General features: G+C 44.3%; 1 long non-coding RNA gene across 1 annotated transcript in view; it reads left to right on the top strand.

The window, feature by feature from the left end:
- The window catches only part of LOC123455121, a 30,887-nt gene extending 22,602 nt beyond the window's left edge, over positions 1-8,285 (top strand). Inside the window, exon 3 of the long non-coding RNA XR_006633685.1 lies at positions 8,111-8,285. This is a non-coding gene — a long non-coding RNA (uncharacterized LOC123455121). The remainder of the gene's footprint in view (positions 1-8,110) is intronic.
- Positions 8,286-17,539: the final 9,254 nt, after the last annotated feature.

Genomic DNA, 17,539 nt, shown 5'->3' with positions numbered 1-17,539 from the left:
AACCATGGAGCCAACTCTCAGCCCCTAAAATTATTTTAAAATGTTAATGCCATGATAATGTTCTGTTTAGAGCTGCACCACAGTTTAAAAGACTCTCTCGGGAGGAAGTGCTTCCATCCTTCACTGGTAAGCCCGTTCTCTAAGGAACACCTCTCTGTCACAAACCTCTTAGCATGCATTCCCATCTACTTCTTAGGATAAAATCCTGCAAGAAGAATTTCCAGGCCAGAGAACACGAGCTTTTCAGGGCTCCGGATGTGCACCAGCCAGACTGCCTTGTGGAAAGGTCACATTATTTATATTCCCCTTTTGCTTCACCCCAGTGGCACTGGGTGCTATCAATCTTTCTATTTTTTGCTAACTTGATAAGCAGGAAGCTATATCTGGAGACTTTATTTTTAATTTCTTTGTTCACTTTTGTGACCTAAATAGCTTTTGTATGTGTAGTAGCCATACATGTATATTTTTTTCTGTTTTTTAAATTATCTATCCATGACTCTTACCCATTTTTCTACTTCTGTTTCTTATTGATTTACACAGATGCCTTGTATAGTAAAAATATTAACCTTTTGCCTGTCATGTATGTGGCTAATGTTTTTTCGGTTTATTGTTTGCTTTCATTCTAAAAACATCTAGTTGTTTAAAATCTTTGTGTGATCTAAGATGTTAGTGTTCACCTTTGTGACATCCTGCATTATTTTACATTTACAATGCAGGCATAGAATAAATATTTGCCAATATTTTCTAATAGCTTCCTGCATTTTTAGGTGTTATTATTTCAATATGTTTTAAGCTTATTTTAATTTATGATGAGAGTCTAGATATTTTCCACCACCAAAAGAGCCAGTTTCCCTTAAACCATAGTGAATGATTCATTCTTTTGTCACTGACATGTGAAGCTGCCCTTGTGACTTAAGAAATTCTTACTATGGTATCAATTGAGGAAGCCATACAATGGAAATAACCACCCGATCTATGGCCTTACCACCCTGAATACACTGATCCTGTCTGATCTTGGAAGCTAAACAGGGTCAGGCTTGGTTAGTACTTGGATGGGAGATAACCATCTGTTGCTGACTACCTACTATGCTCATGGAACTAGAATGAGATAAATCCATGTGAAATGGTTTGTTAAATTCTGAAATACCCCACAAAAGCTTTGGTGGTTAATATGACTTACAGAAGAAAAGGAAAAGAGAAAATGAGTGTGAAGGTGCTTACTATTTTCTGTGCAAAAATGTGTATGATGACATGCACTAATGATTACTTGGGTCTGAACTACGGGGAGAGTTAGAAGTCCCTCTCTCCATACTTTTTCCCTTTTCGTAACTGTGTCTCTGCTCAAATTCACATCTTGCCAAAGCTAGAAGAAAATATGGCTTGCTTTTTCCTCAAGTCTTATCAATATGGGAGGGAACTGGTTTGTGGGTATGTACAGGTGCCTTAGGGCTCTCTAGATGAAAGGAACTGATAGAATGAAACAAAAATATATATGCAATAAAGGGGATTTATTAAATTGGCTTACAAAAATATGTCCTGGTCAGTGCAACAGTGGTGTCTGCAAGGCAGGAGAGTCTGAGAACCGGGTAGCTGCTCAGTCCAGGAGGCTGAGTGTTCCAGCAGTACCAGTCTGTCCCTGAAGGTGTGGAAGATTCCCGTGGGTCTTCCATCCACATTGGAAGGCTGAGGAAGCTGGGTTCAAATGTCAGGATGGCAGCAATAGGGTACTCACGAGAGGGCAACAGGGCAGCCAGGTAGGCTAAAAGGGACTGCTGTCTCCTGGAAGCTCTTTACGTATATAGATTGCTGCACTGGAAGGGCTCCCTACTGTGGGAGAAGGTCTTCCTCTCACAGTTAATTCTTCCCGAAAATGCCCTCACAGTCCTGCCCAAGGGGCATGTCTCTTACTTGATTTCTAACCAGATCAAGTTGACAGTAGACATGTAACTGTGACTATGAGGTAAGTGGTAAAAGAAAAAAAAAAAACACTATTAATAGCAAGAATTAAATTGAGGAATTGTTTAGAAATATTAGTTCTCACTTGTAGGCTTGGTTTCTCAGGTATCCAGATGACATCTGGCTGTAGACAATAACTGAGTCAACTGAAGAAAGATTTGCTGAGGTTTGACCAGGATAGCCCACCTCTAGGGGAGACACTGTGCCCATGAGATAAGTTAGGTGAGCTAAGGCAGCATATGACAGAGGTCAACACTGGAGGACATAGAAGGGCCTGTATGAATCCTAAGTGCTCTGGGTGATGGGAGGTAAGAAACAAAACAATAAATGTGTTTTATCCTCCTGGGAGACAGGTCCACTTAGAAAAGAAGATGAAGGGGCTGGAGAGATGGCTTAGTGGTTAAGGTATTTTCCTGCAAAGCTGAACCACCTGGGTTTGACTCCCCAGTGCCCATGTAAAGACAGATGCACAAAGGGGCACATGCTTCTGGAGTTTGTTCGCAGTAGCTGGACGCCCTGGCATTCCCATTCTCTCACTGTTTGTCTCTCTTCTTTCTATCTCTCCACTGTGTTTGTAAATAAATAAATTGAAAAAAGAAAGGAAGGTGAAGAAATAATAGTACTTGGTAGTTTCAAATTGAAAGACCAGGTTACCAGCAAACCAAGTTAGGTCTCTTCATGGGGACTTGACGTGGGTGGAAGGCTTTCTCTGAGGGGTACTTGCTACTCGATACAGATGAGGTGGGGAAGGCAGTAGCAAGCCTGGGATTAATGGTGAGTAGAAAATAAGAATAACTGCCTGATTTGTTTGTTGACTCTTAGAAATCTATTTCCCTTGACTCCAAACTCGGGGAATGGGCTTAGTGAGTGGAGAGGTGGAGACCAGAAGGAGGGGTTGTAGATAGCACCCAATCAGAAGCAGTTTATGGGAGGAAAATATTTATTTTGGCTTATAGTCTTGAGGGATATGCCATGATGGCAGGAGAAAGATGGCATGAACAGAGGGTGGGCATCACCTCTGCCACAGCAAGTGGAAAACAGCAGCATGAGTGACCTGAATACTGGCAAGAGGGAGCCGGCTATAACACCCATAAGCCTGCCACCAGCAACACACCTCCTCCAGCAAGGCTCCAATTCCTAAGTTGCTATCAGCTGGGGACCAATCATTCAGAACACATGAGTTTATGGGGGACACCAGGTCCAGAATACCACCAGAGGGGTCATCATGAAAATCCAAGTGGATATTCTGCTGACATTTAATTTCATTATACAGGCTATAAAATGCCTATGGTTGCTAAAGATGGCACATTCCAAAGATTTCATCATACCTTGGCTAATACCTGCCCTCTGACTACCGTGATCTGTGATTTTTCTGGAATTTTTATTGTTTGCTTTATTTTCTATTTCCTGTGGTTTTGCCCATGTCCATGGGCAGTAACGTAGACCTGGGTATCGAGCACTCACGGCCTTCCTGTCATCCTGGCTTTTCTTCTGATCTTCTACTTCTCATGGTTTTGTCCATGTCCAGGACAGTTACATAGACCTGTGTTTCTAACACTCATACCCCTCCTGTTCTGGCTTTTTTTCTTTTATTTAAAAACAAAACAGTTATGTTGCTCAGTATTCAGAAGGCTGTGCGTCTAGACAGGGGATTATTGAGGGGGCAGTTTTTTTCCCCCATGGAGGACAATGGTGAGAGATTCAGGACCCACTCTGCATAGCCCTGGGTCATTTCTTTTGTCTGTCATCTTTTAGGGTGATGCATAATGTGTGGATATGGCCCACAGATGAGGCCTAATTATGACTCTCCAGTGTGCTGGCTGCATTTGAAGGGAGTCTTTGACGAGCACTTAGGCCTCTGAGTATACCACTGTGGATTCGGGGGGAGGACACTCTGATTTCTGCATGGGGAGCAGCCTCCTCCCCATGAGGCCCCCACAAGCACTTCTATCACCAAGATATTAGACCATTATGGTCTACGATTGTCTTTTACCATCTTTGGTTTTTGTTTTCTTCCTGTTGTCAGACATCTGAAAAATGATGTGTAATATGATCTGAAATGCCTTTGTTTGTTTCAATCTGCTGTTTTAATATATCATGTCTTCCTTCCCTTACCCTCTCTGGCAGGGTCCTAGGGCCCTTTGGAGACAACTTGAGCCTGGAGTGTGTTGGGCACTTTGGGACTTTGGTGCAAAGCGGGGGCTGTGCCAGTGACTTTTCTTGGTGGTTTGAAGAAAACAACTTCAGGGTGGAAGGAGGGCACAGTCCCCGTGGTGGGGAAGTTGTGGCGGCAGAGTCTGAGGCAGCAGGTCACGTTGCATCTGTAGTTAGGAAGAAGAGAATGATGACTGCTTAATTCCAGCTTGTTTTCTCCTTTGTCTTCAGTTTGCGATCCAAGCCCGTGGAATGATGCCGCCTAGTTTCACAGTTGGGGCAGGTCTTCCCACCTCAATTAAAGCAGAGATGGTGATGCCTGCCTATAATCCCCGCACCCTGGAGGCCGAGTGATCAGCGAGTCTTACCAGCTAGACAGTGAGTCTGAAAATAGCATGGGCTGCAAGAATATCCAAAAAACGGCCCAACCATATTGGATCCAGAATTCATTCAAAATCTTTACCTACTAAGCTGGGAAATCTTGGAGATAAAGAGTTGGTTCAGGTGTCAAACAGCACAAATACACTTGGTTTTCAGTAGCTGTTGGACTATGAGAACAGACCCTTCTTCTTGGGATATTGTCATTTGAGAGAATCATCCAATGACATCTGACCCAATTTCTTTTTCGCACTTGGAAATCAAATCACACTGTTTCTGAGGGAAGCAGTGTATCATCACATCGCTGAACTTACAATTAGATGGTTGCTAGGTTCAATTTCTCTAATCAAAACCGAGGACTTAATCATAGGTATACCCTGAGGTGTGGAAATTAGTTGATGCCATAGAGAGAGTGTTTTCGTTGTGGAGCAGGGGCGGGGAGGGGGCAGGGAAGCAAGCATAGGGGGTCATTTTCTGCCTTTGGTTTGGGATGAGAGAAGAGATCCTGAGTAAAATTAATGGAAACAAATTAGAAGAATATATGTAAATTTAAAAGTATGTATGTTATTTGAAAGGATGAAGACAACTGAATCAGAAAATTAAGCACAACTAACATAACTAACAAATCAGAAGAGCAGCAGGTGTGGTTGGAAGCGTCCTAAGTAAACTAAAGTCTTTCTCTGTTATTGAGCATGGAAGTTCCTTGATGTTGTTTGGTGGTAGTAAGACAAGGAATTGGGATCTTAGCAAATTGTGCTTAAAATTCTGGTGGCCTAGCATGGTGGTATACACCTGGGATCCCAGCGCTTAGAAAGCTAAGTGAAAATTCAAGCTCAGCCTGGACTACATAGCAACACCCTGTTTCAAGTAACAGTAACAACAACAACAACAACAACAAAACTAGGTTGGTAACTTAGTAGAAGCATTCAAACCAAAAGATTTCCACTGAAGTGTGGGTGGGTGGGGAGAATTTATTTAATATCAATTTACACTGTTAAATTTTTAAACCTTACGCATGTATCATTTTGTATATAACTTACATGATTCTTTAGGCTATATTTATAAGAAATTGGTGCTACCAATAATTGTAAAGAAAGTTCTCATTAAAGAATAGCTGTTTCCTGCTCGTAGCATTTGCTAGCATTGTTCTTTAGCTAATGACATATCTGCTTGTCCATTGGGGGTCCCAGCTCTGTGACTGAGCTCTTGTTCTTTGCACTGATACATTCTGTCATCCTAAATCAACAGAGGCACTTAACAGTGCTATTTAAACCTTAATAAATATTGTAGCAACATTCACAGGGGCTGGAGAGAAGAGGGGCAATCATCTGTAAGAGAGTGAATTCTCTTGTTGCAGACATTGTGTGTGTGCATGTGCATATACACACATCTGTACACTGAGGAGATGCACAGAGCATGGAAGCTGATTTTCAGAGACTTTAAAACCTGAATGGAAAAACAGAAGAATTATTATCAATTCCACTTATGTCATAAGCCTCTACTAGTCACAGTACTCTGGATGTGGGATAAGTGCTTGAGTAGCCATTGTTGGTCATGTGCCCCTCTCTATAGACTCTAACCACATCACACCTCACAGTTCTTTCAACCCCTCCATTTTTTTGTTGTTGAAAGAATTATTATTATTTGCATGCATGTATGTGTGAGGGATGTGTGTGTGTGTGCATGTGTGCGCATGTCTGCGTGCATATGTGTGGAGGCCAGAGGTTGTTGGGTATCTTTCTTAATCGATTTTCATCTTATTTTTTATGAAACAGGGTCTCTCACTGAAGCAGGAGCTAGCCAGTGTCCTAGGGTACCCAGGGATCCTCCTGCCGCTGCCTGCCCAGTGCTGGGGCGCAGACGTGTGCCATCATGCTTGGACTTTTAATGGGCACTGGGAATCAGAAAACTTGTGTCCTCATGCTTATGCATCAAGCACTTTACCCACGAGCTACCTGCCCAGCCCCTCATCCATCCACTTCAACTGGGCTTAGGTCAATGAATGTTTGTGGCAGCCCAATCAGAGGCCAAGGCGGGGTTATGCATTCAAGCTACAAAGATGAGTAAGCAAACCACTTCCTTTCAAAACACGCAAAATTCCACTGGACTGACAGGCAGAAAGCTCCCACAATGCAAGGGCTACAGTAGACATCTGATCAAAGCCAGAGGCACCTCCGGGAGTAGAGAAACAGGGACAGGAAGGAGAGGGCGTCTGAGCGTCCCTCCAGACGACAGATAGCTCATGAGTTTTACCTCCTGCTCCATTCGGTCCTAGTTCTCTTTTCTTGCCTCTGTCTTTTATATACCTAAAAAAGTATTTAGGGGCTGGAGAGATGGCTTAGTGGTTAAGCATTTGCCTGTGAAGCCTACGGACCCTGGTTCGAGGCTCGATTCCCCAGGACCCACGTTAGCCAGAGGCACAAGGGGGCGCACACGTCTGGAGTTTGTTTGCAGTGACCGGAGGCCCTAGTGCACCAATTCTCTCTCTCTTTCTCTGCCTCTTTCTCTCTCTGTCTGTCACTCTCAAATAAATAATCTAAAAAGCAAAAAATTAAAAAGAAATTATTTAGGGTTGGAGAGATTGCTCAGTGGTTAAGGTGCTTCCTTGCAAATCCCAAGGACCTGAGTTTGATTACCCAGGACCCACAGAAACAGATGCACAAGGGGGCGCTTACATCTGAAGTTTGTTTGCAGTGGCTAGAGGCCTTGGCATGCCCATTAAAAAAATAAAAAGAAAAAGAAAAAAAATATTTATTTGCCAGGAGAGAGGGGTAGGAAGGAAGAGAGACAGCAAGGGCATATCAGGGCCTCTAGCCCCTGCAAATGAACCCGAGATGGACGCAGTACCTTGCGCTTCTATCTTTACATGGGTACTGGAGAATTGAACCCAGCTGTTAGGTTTCATAGGCAAGTGCTTTAACTGCTAAGCCATCTCTCCAGCCCTCTTTTACTTACTTTTAAATTTATTTATTTATTTAAGACAGACAGAAAGAGGAGAAAAGAGAGAAGAAGAGAGAGAAAATAAGTGCATCGGGGCCTCTGCAAACAAACCCCAGACATATGCACCACCTTGTGCATCTGATTTTACGTGGGTACTGGGGAATCGAACTTGGGTCTTTTGGATTTTCAGACAAGCACCTTAACCACTGTCCCACCCCTCCAGCCCTCTTTTACTTACTTGTATTGCCCCATTCTTCTTATTAGTTATAAGGTCTGCATTCTTTTCTATCCATGAGACGTTCCCCCAGAAATACAACACACCCTGAGCTTATCAGAGATTAATGCCGATCACTGGCTCTGGAGGACCTGGGCTGTCTCTTCTGTTCTATGCTGGGTACTGTATCTGAACAATTGCTTATAGAGATGCATAGGACTTCATACGATGCTATCCTCCCCCAGAGATGTTTGCTTACTTGTTTGTTTCTTTCACCATCCTTGGAAATGCCAAAAGTCTAGGGGAGGAGGTGAACAACCTTTAGGCAAATTCAAGGCTTGACATTTTCTTGGCTGAACAGATGACCACATGAAGATTGATTTATTTCCAGCTCTCCAATTATGGTACTGGCCATAGCATGTCAGGTATCTGTGAACCCATGCATTCTATCTTTTGTCTCTTCTTCAGCTTTTGAAAGACCGTCAGGAGCACAGTCCAGCATCGTCACCATCTCCTGCATCAGCATGTGCTCCCAGGGCAGAAACCTTGCCAAGAGTCTGTGTTCTGCTGCAGAACTGTGATAGCTGCTGTTCATTCCCTTATCAGTCCCTTGCTGCTTTTAATAAACTCTTTTTGTATTTCATCCATGTTTCTAATTATTTCCTGAAGAAGGATTCATCTGAACTAGTCTGTCTTTACCGATAGGCCCGGATATGAGGGTGAGCTGGCGAAGGATATTCCAGGCAATGGGCAAAGCATGGATGTGACAATTAATCATGATTGTCAACTTAATCACACTAAGAAATGCCTAGGATATTATTAAGACACACGGAGGCAAAACAATTAGGCCATGAGGTCATTGGACTATGGAATGGTTTAATCCATTGATGAATTCAATATTTAAATAGACTTCTTTTGTTTTGTTTTGTTTTGTTTTGTTTTCTTGAAGTAGAGTCTTGCTATGGTTCAGGCTAACCTGGAATTCACTCTGTAGTCTCAGGGTGGCCTTGAACTCAGGGCAATCCTCCTACCTCATCCTCCCAAGTGCTGGAATTAAAGGCCTCTGCCACCATGCTCACCTTAAGTAGACTTTTGGGAAGGGTGAACTGGCTGGAGTAAGCAGGTCCTGGCCTTTCCTGTGTGAGTTGAATAGAGTCCACCTTCACATGCTTCCAACTGCAGCCAGCCTCACTTTGGGCCTGGAAACAATGAAACTAGTCATGGCAGACAGAAACTACGAGCTAAAATAAATTCTTTGTCCCTTAGGCTGTCTCTGTTGGGTATTTTTGTCATGGTGACAAGTAAACTAACTAATATAATAAACAAATACACAGACTTGAGAAGGTTCATGAGTGCTTTGGGGGAAAAGAAGTGTCATGTGCCTAAAGCACAAGGTTATGATCTTGAGACTCTGTTCCATAGCCATCTGAGGAGGCTAGAGGTTTAGAGTGATATCAGTAGATTTCTTTTGTCATTTTTCCCCCAGTTTTTCGAGGTTGGGGTTTGCTTTAGCCCAGGCTGACCTGGAATTCACTGTGTAGTCTCAGAATGGCTTTAAACTCACTGTGACCCTCCTACCGCTGCCTCCCAAGTGCTGGGATTAAAGGTGTGCGCCACCATGCCTGGCCATGTTTTTGGCATTTTAGCTTGAGCTCTGTGGTGGTTTGAATCAGGTGTCACCCCCCAATAAAGTCATGTGTTTTCAATGTTTGGCCCCCAACATGTGGCATTTTGGAAGGTTGCGCCTTGCTGGAGGAGTAGTGTTTCTGGGATTTGGGGTGTTATATATAGCCCAGCTTGTCCATTGGCAGAGTTTGGCTCACTCTCTCTTGCTGTTTTCTTCTGCCTGCTGTGGCAGGAAGTGACATCCAGCCTCTGCTCTACTGTGCTTTCCCTGCTGGCATGAGGTTTTCCCTGGAGAATGTAAGCCCAAAATAGAGCCCTTCCTCCCATCAGCTACTTTCAGTCAGGTGCTTTGTCTCAGAGATGTGAAGGTAACTACAACCTATTAATGTGAGTAATGTCTTAGGGAAGGGAGAGAAGATGAGAAAATAAAGGGACCAGTTAGGAGACTACTGCCCCAGTGTTTGATGATGGGAAGGAGAGCTCAGGTGGGGGGTAGTGGGCAGAAGCAGGAAAAGTCTCAGAGGCAGAAGCAACAGACTAGTTGACTTCCCTAAAGTTCTGTCTGAGCATTAGAAGTTGTACAGTCCTGATGCTGATACGGGAACAGTGTAGCATCCTGACATTGATACAGGAACAATGTAGAGTCCTGATGCTGATATATGGGAACAGTGTACAGTCCTGATACTAATAAAGGAACAGTGTGGAATCTTGATGCTGCTACAGAACAGGAGGATGAGTGTATAGACTTACCTGTAATCAAATCATCCTGGCACCTTGAATGGGCAGAAAACCAACTCACTGGGTCACTAAAGTCTGTAGAAATATCCATATGGAACAGAGAAGGCAATGGGCATCCTCTTCCTTAGGAGAATGTAGAGTCTTCTGTAATAGTGACAAAGCTTTCTTCTTTCTTTCTGTTTTTAAATTTGGAAATGGAGCTGGGAATGGTGGCACACGCCTTTAATCCCAGCACTTGGGAGGCAGAGGTAGGAGATTCACTGTGAGTTCGAGGCCACCTTGAGACTCCATAGTGAATTCCAGGTCAGCCTGGGCTAGAATGAGACCCTACCTCAAAAAAAAAAAAAAAAAAAAAAAAGGAGTGGAAAAAAATTTGGAAGTGGAATTGTTTTTTCTTAGGCTAGCAAAGCCTGAGAAAAGTGAATTTAGTGTTCTGTGATGAGAGTAATTTCCAAGCACAGATAGGAAAAGGCAGAAATCAATTGGAAAGTTAGCTGTCATGAATGGGGGCTTCGAAAGACAGCTGATTCCCCTTGACCTTAGAGAAAAATCACTCTTACCCAACTCCCAGCTCTCCTTGTCTGCTCCTCTGAAATCCGTGTCCTTACAGATGTCATTCAGTAAAACAATTTCACACGAGACCTTCAGTGCTCTTCAGGGGCTGTTTATACATGATAAAAGGAGCTCCAAATACTGTGACATCATCAGTAACCAATAATTCAGCAATGATGCTTCTCTTCCAGAGAGAAAAATTTGTCCTGTGGATTTTCGGGGAATGGTCTTTAAAGAGAATGCACTCCATCCGTTATGACTTTGAACTGTTTAGAAGCCATGTGCAAGGGCTGGAGAGATTTCTCAGTGGTTAAAGGAGTCATGTGTAAGAAAGAATAGCTCCTCTCTTAAAGGTTTTTATTTCTTATGAGAGAGAGAGAGAATTGGTGCTCCTGTCATCAGGTATAAACTTGGGAGGTAGAGGCAAAAGAGTCAGATGTTCAGCATTGTCCTTGGTTACACAGCCAGTATGAGACCAGCAGGAGCTACAACAGGAGACCCAGTCTCAAAAACCAAACTGTAAAGGAGACCCCCCAGCTTGTGGATTAGGTGACTCAGTGGGGCCTGATGCTATTTGATGGAGTGAGAAGGGGTGATCTGAGACTTAAGTAGGGTTAGTTATCTATTTGGCAGATAGTAGCATTTGTATGAAGCTGTGGTGGTTTGATTCAGGTGTCCCCCATAAACTTAGGTGTTCTGAATGCTAGGTTCCCAGCTGATGGAGATTTGGGAATTAATGCCTCCTGGAGGGAGTGTATTGTTGGGGGTGGGCTTATGGGCTTTATAGCCAGTTTCCCCATCCCAGTGTTTGGCACACCCTCCTGTTGCTGTGGTCCACCTTCTGTTGGCCAGGGGGTGATGTCCACCCTCTGCTCATGCCATCGTTTTCCCCTGCCATCATGGAGCTTCCCCTCGAGCCTGTAAGCCAAAATAAATCTCTTTTTCCCAGAAGCTACTCTTGGTTGGGTGATTTCTAACAGCAATGCGAACCGGACTGCAACAGAAGCCCATAAGAAATATTTGGTCTATAGATAAAGACTAATGCATTGTCAGCATGTGGGTGAGGTCAGCCAGGAAGATCATGTGGAGGACACGGCCTTACAGCTTTGGCCATTTCCAGAGGCTGTTCCCAGGGAGACGAGTACTGAGCACCAAGGGTGGCTACATCAGGAACAATGGGAAGGGACTGACAACCCAAAGGAGAAGGGTGTTTCAGATAGGAGGGATAGTGGGCAGTGCCAAGTGCTGCATAAAGGAGCAGTCAGGTGACAGGGGAAGAGGTTCCCCGAGGATGAAGCATTTGGAGTTCTTGGGGGGGGGAGTCCATTTTTTCGGAGGCTGCTCCTGATGGACAATAGATTACACAGGGAGGTTAGAGTCGTGAGGGTTAAGGCAGAGGTGATGTGAGAGTAAGCTTCAAGTGTCCTTCTGCACAGAGACAGCATCATGTGCCGACCAACACCAGAGGGCGAGTCGGGACAAGGTGGATCGGTCAGGACAAGTAGCTGAAGGCAGTCCCAGAGAGGGGGAAGCTGTGTCAAAGAGAGTTCCATGCTTTGGATCTTAGCTCTTTTATGAGATGATTGGGTGGCCTATAAGGAAAGCAGGCCACTGGTAGGGAGAATTCTTACAGCATGGAGTGAAGTGGTGAGAGCGGATGTGCATGTATTCCTGTATAAAAGGACAATAAAGCCCATTTGTAAAAGAGCAGGAGGGAGAGCTGACCACATGCAAGGAGCTCATGCCATGTGCTGTGGTTGAGTGTGAAATGTCCCCCACCCCCACCAGCTCATGTGTTTGAACACTTGGTCCTCCATTGGGTCACTAGTTTGAGAAAGTGGTGGTTTGAATCAGAGGTCCCCTATAAACTAATGTGTTCTGAATGCTTGGTACCCAGCTGATGGCAATTTGGGAGAGGGAGTCTTGCTGGAGTTGTTGTGTTGCTGGGGACAGGCTCAGGGTTGATAGCCAGCTCTCCTTTGCTAGAATTCAGCCTAATGTCCTGCTGTCATTTTCCACCTGCTATGGCAGAGGTGATTCCAGCCTCTGCTCATGCCATGCTTTCCCCTGTCATCATGGAGCTTCCCCTTGAGACTGCAAGCCAAAATGAAAACCTTTGCTCCCATCAGCTGCATTTGGTCAGGTGCTACATCCCAGTAATGAGGCACTGACTACAGCAGGGAGGTTGCAGAATACTTAGGAAATATGGTGTAGCTCGAAGAAGTGGGTGGCTTGGAGCAGTTTGTAGAGATGGTTCTGGTGTACTGAGATATGAACAAGCTGCCTCGTGTTCCTGCCACCACAGATCAGCATGCTGCCGTGATGGACTCTATTCCCTTAAACTGTGAGCCACAACAAAACTTTCCTCCTTTAAGTAGCTTTAAAATTTTTTTTAAATGTATTTCTATTAATTTATTTGAGACTGTCAGACAGAGAGAGAAAGAGGCAGATAGAGAGAGAACAGGTGCGCCAGGACCTCCAGCCACACTGCAAACAAACTCCATATACATGAGCCACCTTGTGCATCTGGCTTACATGGGTCCTGGGGAATTGAGCCTTGAACCTGGGTCCTTAGGCTTCACAGGCAACTGCTTAACACTAAGCCATCTGTCCGGCCCCTTGAGTAGCTTTTTGTCTGTTATCTTGTCACAAAGATGAGAAAAGTGACTCATACTTTGCTTCTGTGAGGACGGCTGATGTGGGAGTTCATGGAGAAGGGCAGGCTTCAAGCTGCCCTGTTCTTGGGCTTTCTTTTCACACCCAAAGACCAAGGTGTACATCAGAAGAGACACAGAAAGCCAGGTGTGGTAGCACATACTTCTAATTTCAACACTGTTGAGACTGAGGCAGGAGGATTGCTGTGAGATTGGGGCCAGTCTGGAGTTACAGCGTGAGTTCTAGGTTAGCTTGGGCTACAGTGAGACCCTGCCTCAAAAAAAGGGGGGGCTGGAGAGATGAGTCAGTGGTTAAAAGTGCTAGCTTGCAAATCCAGGCTTGTTTCCCAGTACACATGTAAGGCAGATGCACAAAGTAGCACTTGCATCTGGAGTTTGTTTGCCATGGTGAAAGGCCCTGGTGCATCCATTCTCCCTTTTTCTCTGGCCGCACCCCCTTGCAAACAAATATATTTTAAAAAATGAGCAAGAAAGGTAAAAATAAAATAACAGAGGAGGCAGGGAATGGAGGATGGCCAAGCTGAGGGTTCCTGGTGCATGGATGTAAGGTATTAGAGACTTACCTAGGAGTAGATTCATTCTCTAGAGTAATGGAGATCACGATGGCAGGAGGCTGGTCAATGGGAGAATAGATAGGAGGTGGCCAAAAATAGATATTCATATCTAGAACAGATATTTGCTTTGATTACAGTTGAAACTTCTGTAGAAGGTGGGGAGTCGAAGAGGAGGTGCAACCACCACAAAGCCAAGCTGTAACATATAAGAAGTCAGTTTCTACTGGAATTAGTCCTTTTTAGACCCATGAGCATTATTGTTCAATGATTTTGTCCTTCAACTTGCTTGCCCTGGATATAGAAATCCTAGAGAATTTGCTTAAAGCACATTTCCATTCAAATGACTCTGTAGGGTTACTCAGCCACAGTAGGAGCACTCCTGAACTCATAGCTTCTGAAAGACGGTGGGTTCTCTTAAACTTTTGGTTTTCTTTTGTTTGCTAACATAGATGCTGGACCCAAATGAGAGTGCTCATAATTATTTGTGAAAGAAAAAAAAAAACAGAAGTCAATGTATGTCTTGAGAGTAAATAGACAGTAAATACTGTGTTGTCTGGACTGTTACCAACAGGAAAGCTCTGGGAGTGGGCGTTTTTGAAACTCTCTGTTGCAAATCATTGAACGCAGTCATTGAAATTCAACTGCAGTGCCAGCACATTTGAAAGAGGTCTGATAAAAATGCAAAGTTTATGCTGTCTCCAGTGACTCCAGCTAAGTAAAATAAGCCGAGAGGGGGAAATAAACCTTTTTCTAAAACTTCACACAGGGAGAAAGCTGAATGTTTCCCAAGTTTCCAAGCAATGACTAGTATTTCCGAGATGGAGTTTGATTAGGACTGTGAGAAGCCAAAGGTGTTTGCAAAAACTAATGGGGCAATTGGGAAGGGCAGGGTTCCTTCATCAGACCCAAGAGGGTGATAGAAATGCAAATGCAAAGATGTCTCTGGATCCCCTGGCTAAATACAAACACCTCGAGGCAGAATCAATTTTTCACTGTTTGATGATGACTGCCTTTTCTAGAGGGGGAAGCACAGAGGTAGGAAACTTTCAGAGTTCTTAGGAAATAACAGGTGAGTTGATGAGCAATCATTGCTTCTGCTCACCGACCCTCCCTGACTTTCCATAGCTAGGAGAAGGCTTGGTATCTCCAGTCTACACTTTCTATCCCAACCACCCCAGCTACTAAACTAGCCTGTGATTTTTTTCCCCCCTGGCTCTTGAGGGAAGGGAGGCAAAGCGGTTCAGTGGACTAGAGGATCCTGAGCTAGGTGGGGCACTCTCAGCATTGAAGCACTGGGGAGAGTCCAAGAAAATTCTACCTGCGTTAGTATTGTGCTGAAGAGCTACTCTACATTATAGTGTGTGTGCATGCATGCTCACATACGTACGCAATGTGTGTTGATATTGATCTGATGGATATGGTTTTTTCTTCCCATGAATTGAGGATGAAAGCACATTTAAAGTAATTTTTTATATTTATGTATTTGAGAGAGAGAGGGAATGAGCATGCCAGGACCTCCAGCCACTGCAAACGAGCTCCAGATGTATGTGCCCCCTTGTGCATCTGGCTTATGTGGGTCCTGGAGAATCAAGCCAGGATCCTTTAGCTTTGCAAGCAAATGCCTTAACCACTAAGCCATCTCTCCAGCTTCTTTATTTTCTAAAGTATTTTTTTTATTTTTTGAAAGCATATTTAAAAGTGCTGGGCTATAACTTCTGAGACTGGAGACTTTCCTTCAAACCAAAGCCAACTCCTTTGTAAAAGGAAAGGAAGAGAGACAGGTGACGTTCCTCCAGCACAGGGCTGCTTCTCTGTGGGACAAGCATGCAAAAGTACAAGGTGGGAGGAAAGCAAGATAGCTCTGGGTCACTGCAAAGGGACTCTCAAGCCAGGCATTGTGGCACACACCTTTAATCCCAGCCCTTGGGAGGCAGAAGTAGGAGGATTGCCATGAGTTTGAGACCACCCTGAGACTAGATAGTGAATTCCAGGTCAGTCTGGGCTAGAATGAGACCCTACCTTGAAAAACAAAAGCAAAAATTAAAAAAGGGTCCCTTAGTCCTCAGGCCAGTATTAGACTAAGATTAAGACCTGAAGATCTGAGCTAAAGGCTCTGAAAATCTGGGGAAATGGTTGGAGGGAGCAAAACGTGGGGAAGAAGAAAGCTGCTCCTAGTGTGTGGGCTTCCCATGGTGACTTCTTTTTTTTTTTTTTAATTTTTATTTATTTATTTATTTGAGAGTGACAGACACAGAGAGAAAGACATATATATATATATAGAGAGAGAGAATGGGCACGCCAGGGCTTCCAGCCTCTGCAAATGAATTCCAGATGCGTGCGCCCCCTTGTGCATCTGGCTAACGTGGGACCTGGGGAACAGAGCCTCGAACCGGGGTCCTTAGGCTTCACAGGCAAGCGCTTAACCGCTAAGCCATCTCTCCAGCCCCCATGGTGACTTCTGAATGGAGAGTATACGGAACAGGAAGGGGGTTACCTTTCCAGTGAAGGAGACTGACAAATACTGGCAGGTGAGCCAGCTCAGCTCTGACAGTGATAGGACGTGTTGATTGCGTATAGTCTTGACACGATGTGCTGATGAGAGGTTTTCTGTTGCCATCTCAAAAACGCAGAGCCCTAGTCTAGTCATACAAGGCATATCAGACACCTCTCAGTAGAAGGACACTCTGTAAATGCCTGGCCGTTATTCCTCAGGACTCGCAAAGATCCTCACAAGTAAGGAACATCTAGAAACTGCCCCTTTCTAGAGGGGTCTAGAGGGATCCGGTGCCTAAATGTAGTATGGGACCCTGAAAGGGAAAGAAAATCTGAATACAGGGTGGGCTAGTATACAGTACCGATGTAAAATGCTAGTCATATTGAAAACGCTCAATACTATTTTTGTAGTTTTTCTGTCAACCTGAAACTATTCTAAAAATAAGATCAAGAGGCTGGGAAGTTGACTCAGTGAGTAAAGTGCTTGCCACACAGGCACGAGGACCTATGTTTGGATTCCTAGTACCCACAGACAACACCAGCCATGGGGGTACAAGCCTGTAACCCCAGGGCTGGGGAAGCGGCAACAGGTGGATCTCTGGGCTCACTGGTTAGCTAGTCTAGACGAATCAGTGAGCTCTAGATTCAGTGAGAAAACTTGTCTCAAAGGATGACATGTAGAACAATTGAGGAGGACACCTGATGTGGACCTCTGGCCTCCACAAACACATATATGCATGAATATCTGTACACACACACACACACACACACACACAGAGAGAGAGAGAGAGAGAGAGAGAGAGAGACTGATTTATGTAAAATAATGCTCTCCATTATCAGTTACTAGGCAGCTGCTAATTGAAACAGACCGTGACAAACTTCGGGAGAGCTGTGGAGCAATTAATTGTAAGCCTCACTTATTGCTGGTCTAAAATAGTGCAGCTGTCCAAAAAATTCCCAGGGGAGGGTGGCCTTTTCAACCAATGGTTCCTGGAGAAAGATGCAAAAGCTAGACAACTACCTCACACTATATGCAAACATTGGTTTAATGTGTGTCAAAACTGTGCATGGGGGCTGAGATGGCTCAGTGGTTAAAGTGTTTGTGTGTAAAGCCTGATGGCCAAGGTTTGATTCCCTAGTACCTGGATACACAAAGTGGTACATGCATCTAGCGGTCATCTGCAGTGGCAGAAGGCCCCGGCACACCTGTTCTCTCTCTCTCTCTCTCTCTATCTCAAATAAATAAAAACAAAAAAATT

The sequence above is a fragment of the Jaculus jaculus genome, chromosome 15, assembly GCF_020740685.1.
Source record: "Jaculus jaculus isolate mJacJac1 chromosome 15, mJacJac1.mat.Y.cur, whole genome shotgun sequence".
Lineage (NCBI taxonomy): Eukaryota > Metazoa > Chordata > Mammalia > Rodentia > Dipodidae > Jaculus > Jaculus jaculus.
The sequence above is the reverse complement of the archived record's forward strand: the minus strand, read 5'-3'. Positions and strand labels throughout refer to the sequence as shown.